The sequence below is a fragment of the Dipodomys merriami genome, unplaced genomic scaffold (genome assembly GCF_024711535.1).
Source record: "Dipodomys merriami isolate MVZ:Mamm:240054 unplaced genomic scaffold, mDipMer1.0.p SCAF_334, whole genome shotgun sequence".
Taxonomy (NCBI): Eukaryota; Metazoa; Chordata; class Mammalia; order Rodentia; family Heteromyidae; genus Dipodomys; species Dipodomys merriami.
In genome coordinates, this window is record NW_027204871.1 from 238,209 (window position 1) to 247,500 (window position 9,292).

General features: G+C 34.8%; 1 non-coding gene and 1 pseudogene across 1 annotated transcript; both read left to right on the forward strand.

Moving 5' to 3' along the window:
- Positions 1 to 474: 474 nt before the first annotated feature.
- Positions 475 to 571, forward strand: LOC138803117 (U6 spliceosomal RNA; annotated as a pseudogene).
- A 4,068-nt stretch (positions 572 to 4,639) lies between these two features.
- Positions 4,640 to 4,746, forward strand: LOC138803115 (U6 spliceosomal RNA). The gene has a single exon (XR_011364873.1). It is a non-coding gene; the product is annotated as a U6 spliceosomal RNA (small nuclear RNA).
- Positions 4,747 to 9,292: the final 4,546 nt, after the last annotated feature.

Genomic DNA, 9,292 nt, shown 5'->3' on the forward strand with positions numbered 1-9,292 from the left:
AATCTATGCTTTCAGGGTAAGATATTCTGGTTCGTCTGTTCCTAAATGGAAGAAAGGTAGAGGGTCAGGTAGACATTTGTGCCAATAAGATCTCATTTAGGAATTTTTAGGCTGCAGAAATTTAGAAGTAGCTCTTAAGCAAGGCTTACTTTGAATGCATTAGTTCCACAAAGCTAACTCAGCTGATAAATAAGTACTTGAAAAGCTATCCCCTTTGGACCTTGCTTTAAATTCTTCAAAGTATGATGAAATCTAAAATGAAAAAGACTTAAAATACTCATTGACAAAAAAATTGCAAATGTGAGCAATCGACCAAACAGTGTAAGTTTTTTTCCAATATACACAGAATTTTAGAGAAGTAATATCAATAACATTTTTAGGAACAATAAGGTTTCCTAGTTACAAATAGTCAACCAAGGATACATGCCTGTATAAAGATTGCATCATTAGCTACTTAAATTTAGAGGATACTACATGCTTCAACAGCACGTCTATCCAAATTACAATACAAAGATTAACATGGCACTTGCACAAGGATGATATGAAAATTTGTGTAGTATTCCATATTTTTCATTCTTCAGATGCAAGAAATGAAAAAGTTATTAAAAATTGATTACAAAAATACAGTTGTAACAATACATGTAATTCATTGAATTGAAAGTTAGTTTGACATCAGTGTATTAAATCATCACCTTAGAAAGGCCTTTACATAGCATAACCTTTACAAAACTTTTGAAATTAGATAACATTTTTATTTTATCCCAAAGAAATAAAATACTATAAGGACCTATGGGACAAAAAGGAATCTTAAACTGTTTCTATATGGAATGCTATCTGAAATGACACATTTATTAATGAACCTATATATTATGAAACAATGTAGAATTAAAAGTATATCTAGGAAGGATGAAATAGATTATGGATATTATACAAACAGAATACAGATTATCTTAAAATATCCTTTTTCAGACAAGCAATAGAAATATCTTTAGTTTCTGCATTACTCATTTCAACAGATAAGTTAAAGTTATTTCTGATTATAAAAATCACAAACTCTGCAGAAATCATTATTGTTGTATACAAACAAATCTTGAATACATTTTGACATCAAAGTCCGGCAATTCACTTGGAAGAATAGCATGGAATCCATGAATATTTAAAGTAAGATATTAATGTGGCTTTTATTGTGAAAACTTTTTGTACGGACACAAAGATGGATTGGCATTTTTGATATTTAAGAAACTTAACCCAACCATCATGACTTAGGAGAAAAATTTTTGCAGCCTTCCACAACTTCAAAGAGGTAGTGATACATACTTATCCTTTTGGCAATATCAAATGCAGCTTCTTCCAAGTTGTTCTTGACCTGGTGTGATATAATATTTCAATAGAAGGAGATCCCGCGTACCTTTGTTATTTCTATTCCCAGCAGCAAGATGCAAGTTTGTCAAGAGTTCTTTAGTTTGGGCATTGGTATCTGCATCATGATGAAGAAAGAAAGAAGCCACTCTGGTATTATTCCACATATAAGCACTATGCAGGGTTGTCAAGCCATTCACAGTTATTGCATGAATATCTGCCTTGAGCTAACAACTCATGGACAATGTCTAAGTGTCCACTGTAGGCTTCCTGATGAAGAGAGCTATACTCATCATCATCCCTAGTTTTCACATGAGTGGCCTTTTTGGAAAGTAGTCTCTGCACTGAAGTAAGCCGATTATTTTCAACAGCCCAATGAAGAAATTTGCTTGGATACTTCTTCATTTTTTTCTAGCAAATGATACCATTTCTCACTTTTTCATCTAGTTCCTTGTCTTCATCAGAATTGCCTAACTAGAGACTTTGAGTACCAGTGGGAATGAGGTGTAAATGATTTCCCCAATAGTTCACATTGGTTGAAGTAGTCAGAAAAATCTACATTTTCTACACCTGTTTTTTCACCATGATTTTTTTCTCTTTTTCCATTTTTACTATTTGAAATTATTCTAACTGGAGAGTAGGGAATGGATAGAGAGCAGAAGAAATAAGTGCAAAAACAATCTTCACAGAAGCAAATTCTCAGAGCTATTTCATGACTTAGAAAAGGATAAAGTGGCTGAAATTAGTATAAATTTAGAAGTATGAAAATGGGAGGGGGGACAAAGATGGCAACGGGGCAGTAGGGAAACGCCACAGCTCTCCCCAACCAAAAAGAGAGTTCGAGTTCCTAAGCTTAATCTCCCCAAGAGACCCACAAAAACAAAAAGATGAACACCCATAGAAATACAGGAGGTGGAAAATAACAAAAAAGAAAGAGAGAAAAAGAATTTCAGAACAGAGAAGTGCGAAGACTCCTCCCCCAATGCTTACTGGTGGTGAGCAGGCCCAGCAGGGGCTGCTGGAGTCCCAGAGACAAAGGGGCTGCCTGCAGATCACCCAAACAGAAGGACATAAGAAACCAAGAAACAAAGAACTTCCACTCCTCTGGTCGAACCACTATTAAATAACCCCATGCTGCTGATGACATGTATGGTGTATATGTGTACACCATTATATGTTACAAACAATTTCCTCCAGGAAAGTTAGAATGAGTTTGTGACTTTAATTGAGCATCTTCATCCCAAAATACCGTGAAAATTGGGAAATTTTGTAATCACTTAATAACAATTTAAAAAAAAAACCACCAGAAAACTACATGTGGAGCTATGGCTCAAGTGGTAGAGCATGAGCCTTGAGCTGAATTGCTCAGGGACAGCTGCCAGGCCTAGAGCTCAAGCCCCACGCCTGACAAAAAGAGAGAGAGAGATCTTTCATGTGATTGATTCTAACATATTTATAAAATTATGTCTTTATTGCTTTGTATGTCCCTCCCCCATGGTATAACCCCTGGTTTCACTATATATGAAGTTGGTGTATGTGGAGGGGATGGGAAAAAACAAATCGTTAAAACAGAGATACAGGAAGACCCATTTCAACAATGAGATGTACAAGTCTTTATGTCGAAAAAAGAACTTTACAACTTTGGTTGGGGAGACGGTGGGGAGGATACGAAGGAATGGGAAGGGGAAACAAAGGAGGAGGCTACAATTCTTGATAAGAAATGTGCTCATTATATCTTACCCATGTAATTGTTACTCCTCTGTACAGTATTTTCACAATAAAAAGAAGTATGAAAATGACAAAAATATTAAAATATATTCATATATTTCATTATATAACCCAAACCAGAAAGCAAATGTTGTTTAGATGATTTCTTAAAAACAGTCTTTCAGGAGCTGGGAAGGTGGCTCAGTGGGAGAATGTTTGTCTTGCATGCATGAGGTCCTGGGTTTGATTCCTCAGCACCATATAAGAAGAAAAAGACAAAAGTGGTTCAGTGGCTCAAGTGGTAGCACCATCTTTGAGCTGAAAAGCTGAGGGACAGCACTCAGGCTCCAGAGTTCAAGCCCCACAAAAACAAAAACCAAACCAAAAACCTAAACAAAACACAGCTCTCACATTTGTATCCTCAATTCTTTTTTTTTTTTTTTTTTTTTTTTTTTTGGCGGTCGTGGGGCTTGAACTCTGGGCCTGGGCGCTGTCCCTCAGCTCTTCAGCTCAAGGCGAGCGCTCTACCACTTGAGCTACAGCGCCACTTCCTCCTCAATTCTTTAAAGACACTGCTTCAGCCTATGACTAAGATTTTAGGTATAGACATTTATCAACACTTCTGATTGAGATTTCTACTTGAGAAAATTTTAAATCAATATTTTGTTCTTAATTTTTCTCTTTGTACATTCACATGCACCTATAAAAAATGGTGTGGACATCCCAGTAACATTCTCAAAGTACCTCCTGATGATGAGTTACGAAAAGTTGTATTCTATTACAAAAAGGAAAACAATGCTACAAATAAAGAAAACTAATGATTAAATATTAATGGTTAATAAAATAAAAACCAAACACCAGTGTTTCCAGTTTTTGAAATGTTCTACATATTAGATTTTACTATTTACTCATATTCCTGTACATTTAAAACTGGCTAAGATTATGATGTTCACAAGAGTTTTGTAGGCTACGAGTAGCCTTTAAGGTTACCCACTAAGGTTACTCTTAATTTATGGCTCATCTTATTTGTATATGGCTTATATCATATTTGTTCCTCACTAACATGTAAAGGAAGGCCTCAAGTTTTAACAGAAACTGTGTAGTTAAAATCTTAACTCTTCACTGTTTTTTTACACAGACTTTGCAACTTCTCATAGTAAAGTTTCTAAAAACTCTGAAATGTACATACTTAGTAGTATATGTCTGCTACCATAAATCTTAAATACTTTATGGAAAAGTTTTATGACCTGCCAAACAGTCTTAATTTTGGCATATATAAGCAAATTCCCAGTATTAATCATATTTAAAACAATAAAACTTTTAACAAACCTTAGCACTTGCTACAGTGCTCATTATGACAGGTGCCATGTATAGAATAATGAATTTCTACTCTTACATATCTCTTGAACAACAAATATCTGGAATTATTTTGTTTTTGACATATCTCACTTGACTTTATTCTTAAATGTGTGCTTGCTTAAGAAATATATGGTTCTAAAATTTCACGACAAGTCTTTTTAACTTATTTTTTGTTGAATTATCTAGTTTAGGAAAATCAATTCCAAAATGTTCTGTGCTCAGTTTGGCATCACATACACTAAAATTGGAAAAATACAGAGAAGATTAGCATGACCCCTACGCAAGGATGACATGCAAATTGATGAAGATTTCCACATTTTTACAACAACAGATCCTGGAGGGGATGTGGACAGAAGGGAACCCTACTCCATTCTTGGTGGGAGTGAAAACTTGTACAACCACTTGGAAAGAAGTATGGCGGTTCCTCAAAAGATTCCACATAGAGCTCCCTGATGACCCAGCAATCCCACTTTTGGGCATTCACCCAAATGATCAAACAAGATCATACTATAACTACCAGCACAGCTTTGTTTATTGCAGAATTGTTTACCATAGCTAAGATATGGAACCAACCACGATGCCCCTCAGTAAATGAATGCATCAAGAAAATTTTTTGTGTGTGTGTATGTGTGTGTGTGTGTATGTATATATGTATGTATGTATGTTTCTATCTATCTACACATACATATATATATTTGTATATATGTATATACATATATTTATATATGTATATTTATATACATAAATATAAATTGGAATGTGTATATATACATATATATATATATATACATATATGTATATATATATATTGGAATTCTATGCCTCCATCAGAAAGAATGGCATCGCCCAATTAGTTAGGGAATGGAAAGTCTTGGAAAAAATTATATTTACTGAAGTAAGCCAAGTCCAAAGAAACATAGGTCCCAAGGTATCCCTTACTTGCAATAAATAATATAAGCAGAAAACTGGGATAAGCAGAAAAGATCAAAAGCTATATGCATATTACTAGATAAGATGATGTTAAGCTAAATGAACCCCAAGATAAGGATAGAAGTGATTTTTTAATTCTTTCTTACTGTTGTTTCTAACATATTTATAATGTACGATGTGATTTTTTTTTGTTTTTTTTTTATGGTCCTCCCCCACAGTATAACCCTTGTTTTCACTGGATTTGATGTTGGTGCACCTACATCCTGTAAATACACTTCTCTAATTTGGGAAAGGAAAGGGAAAAATCAAAATGCTTAAATAGATATAAAAGTTGAGCCATTGTAACAATGAGATGCACAAGACAATATGTTGGGGAGTGTGGGGGTATGGGGATGAGAAGTGTACTTGTGGAGGTGGAGGGGAAGGGATGGTGGGGGAAAAACAAAGGAGGAGGCAACAGTGCTTGATAAGAAATGCACTCATAACCTTGCTCATGTAACTTTAACCCCGCTATACAGTATTTTTACAATAAAAAACATTAAAAAATGTTCTGAGATGGAAGAGTTTATTTTATTTTACCCATATAATATTGTTAACAAAGAAATTAATGGGGGGGAGTATTGGGTGGGGGGCCAGGGGGAGGCTGGGAATGGATGGGAAGGGGAAACAAAGGAGGAGGCTACAATACTTTATAAGAAACCCCAGGGATGGCACACACACACACACACACACACACACACACACACACACACACACACACACACACACATACACAAACAAACAAAAAAATTAATGGAAAAGACTGAACCAAAGATATTTGTGTGTGTGTGTGTGTGTGTGTGTGTGTGTGTTTGTGTGTGTGTGTGTGTGCGCACGCGTGCCTGCATGTAGGTGTGCTCAGAGTTTTAACTCAGTGCTTCATGATCTTGCTAGGCCTTTCCTCTCTAGATTGGTGAGCTACTATATGAGCTACCTCTCCATTCCTGGACCTTTGCTAGTTTGTTTAAATTTTTGAAAAATAATCTTAGGAATTTTTTGCCCTGATTGGCTTCCAACTCTTATCCATAATTCTCAGGGTCCTGAGAAATTATGCAGAGTAAACAGGATTACAGGTGTGACCAACCATCACAAGGCTTTCAGAATAATTTTCAAAGTAGAAGAAAATTTACTTCACGGGGGACCTGTTTTATCACTTCCTACTTTTAAAGCATTTTGGAGTGATTATATGTGAATTTATTTCATGTTGGGATTCTTAAAGGAGAGTAAGTGATGGTATTTAAAAGTTTTAGTACGTTTTTTAAAAGGATACTGGAACTTTGGGACAGAAGAAATTTGCCTCTCTTTGGACCTCAATTTATAAGCTCAGCTCTGTGCATGATAACCCAATGTCACCAACACAATCTGTGTTGAAGACAAAATGTGACAGAAAACAATTACTATGGGCAATAATTGCTATGCTATGTTTTATTGGACAAGATGAATATTGAATTGAGAGTGTAAGAGAATGGAGAGATTTCACCTACCGTTTTTGTATTGCTGAAAGGCTTTTGGAAACTTTGACTGATTTCCTTCCTCACTGTGTGTCTTTGGGCCATACACTTAGTGCCTTTAATTACAATTTTTCTCAACTATAAAATGGTAATAACATTAGCATCATAGCAAATGTTTTCTTAAGAACTAAGAGACATAAAACTTGTGAAATACTTAACATAAACTACGAATGAACTTTGAGTTTAGCTAGCAGTTTTTTTAATACTAAACAGAATGTGATATGTATTACAGAAATCATTACATGTAGTAAGCCACCAGAAGAAATGTTATCTATTGACTATGCTTTGCTTCCAAGGAAGCCAGCTGGATAACTTCTCATGCTGTAAATCAAACTTCTTATCTTATGTCTTGATAGTGCTAAACTATCAGGGTCAGAATAATGAAGGAATTGTAGACTGAGCTGAGGTCCATATGAAAATGTTCAAAACTGATAAACCTTAAAAGTAACTAAGCAGTATATTGTGTTTTTCATCATTTAAGTTAAATTGCAAAGAAATGGAAGACCTAGAAGAATGAATTCTCTTTTTGGTAACCTATCATAGGTCCTTAGCAGGATGAACTCTTTCCTCATTCTTGTAGAGGCATCATCAGATGAGAGGAACTCTATTTTTTTGGTTGCTTCTTTCAATTTATTCTTCAGTTTGAAATCTGAACTACATGAGACTGAAAGAAACCAAGGAAAATTAGACACACAGGATTTGGAAAAAGCAATCAGAGTAAAATAAACTAAATACATATAGCCTTGTAAAAGGCTTCACTGAATTGAGTTATATAGTCTCAAGTATAAGCAAAAAATGATTTAAGCAATATCATATTATTGAAAATTGAAAAATGTTAGGTGTTGCTCAATTTTTTCCTTTCTACTACCAGGAATGTATTATTGATTTTATATAGAGAGATTAAAGATGGGATTAACAAGGAACTTGATTAAAAATCGATAAAAGCTCTGAATAGACATGTTTTCCAATATGCTCTGAAAATCACCAGTGGCTTTACAAAGTTGTGTTTAATATCAATTCTATGCTGGCTTAATGCTGTGTGAATAGAAGTCATTAGAGAAATGCAATTCAAAATTACTATGATACTACTACATAACTATTATAACTCTTAAAAATATTCGAAGGCACTTGGTGTGGTGGTAAAGGCTTGTAATTCCAAGCATTTGGGAAGTTTGAGTAAGAGGATTTGAGCTTAAGGCCAGCCTGGGATACTGCACATAGTAAAAACATGCCCTTTAAAAAAAACTTAAAAGGTAATAATGTTGGTGAGAGTGTGAAGAAAAGGAAAATTTCTACACTCTTGGTCAAAATACAGGTTAGTATTCTCATTGTAGAAAGTAGTATGCAGTTTTCTAAAGAAATGCAAAGTTGAAATATCATCTGACCAACCAATCATATGATTAGTTCTCTCTGGGTAACTCGTAAATATATCTATAGTTCACTGTTATTCACATTATTCACAACAGGCAAGATATAAATCAAAGTTATGTGTTCAACTATAGACTAATAAACCAACTGTGGCACATGCACAAATATAATTTTCTGTTTCATCCTTAAAATAGCAAGAGATTTCTCCCATTAGCCACAACTTACAATGACCTAAAAGATGTAATCTAAATGAAGTAAAATGTTGCTTTCTGTTCTTTGTAAAACCACACACACACACACACACACACACACACACACACACACACACACACACACACACCAACCTAAGCAACAGAGAAATTTTTCAAAAAGTAAAGCAACTGGAATTGCTGGGGCATTTAGGTCACAATATAGATGATAGTAGATATACAGGATGACCAAGTATAGAGTTGTAATGTCTAATGTGAGCATACAGGGGACAACACTGGCCTTACATAGGAATGAAGCTAAATATGTAGGAGTTGGTCTTCCTTGTAGGGGTTTCTCTTTTAGGTGTTCTTCCTTCAGTAATGGATGAGATGAACGTAATTCTTTACATATACTTGCCTGTTTGCAGAAATAATAACAAACAATACAGCAATAACGTTTTATGCTCAACATGGAACAAAATGCCAAATTAATGTACATGAAATTATCCTTGATATAAACTAATCATTACTAATAAGGGAACCCATGGGACCTATGTTTCTTTAAGTCTGGCTTCACTTGATGTGATTTTTTTCGACGATCTCCTATTTCCTTACAAATGAGTTGGTATCATTCTTTATGATGGAAGCATAGTATTCCATGTGTATGTATGTGTGTATGTGTGTGTGTGTAACATTTTTTTTATCCATTCATCTACTGAGGAGCATCTGGATTCATTCCATATCTTAGCTGTGGTAAATAATACTGTGATAAACATAATTGTGCTGGTAGATTTACTGTGGCCTTGTTTGTGATCACTTGGGTAAATGACC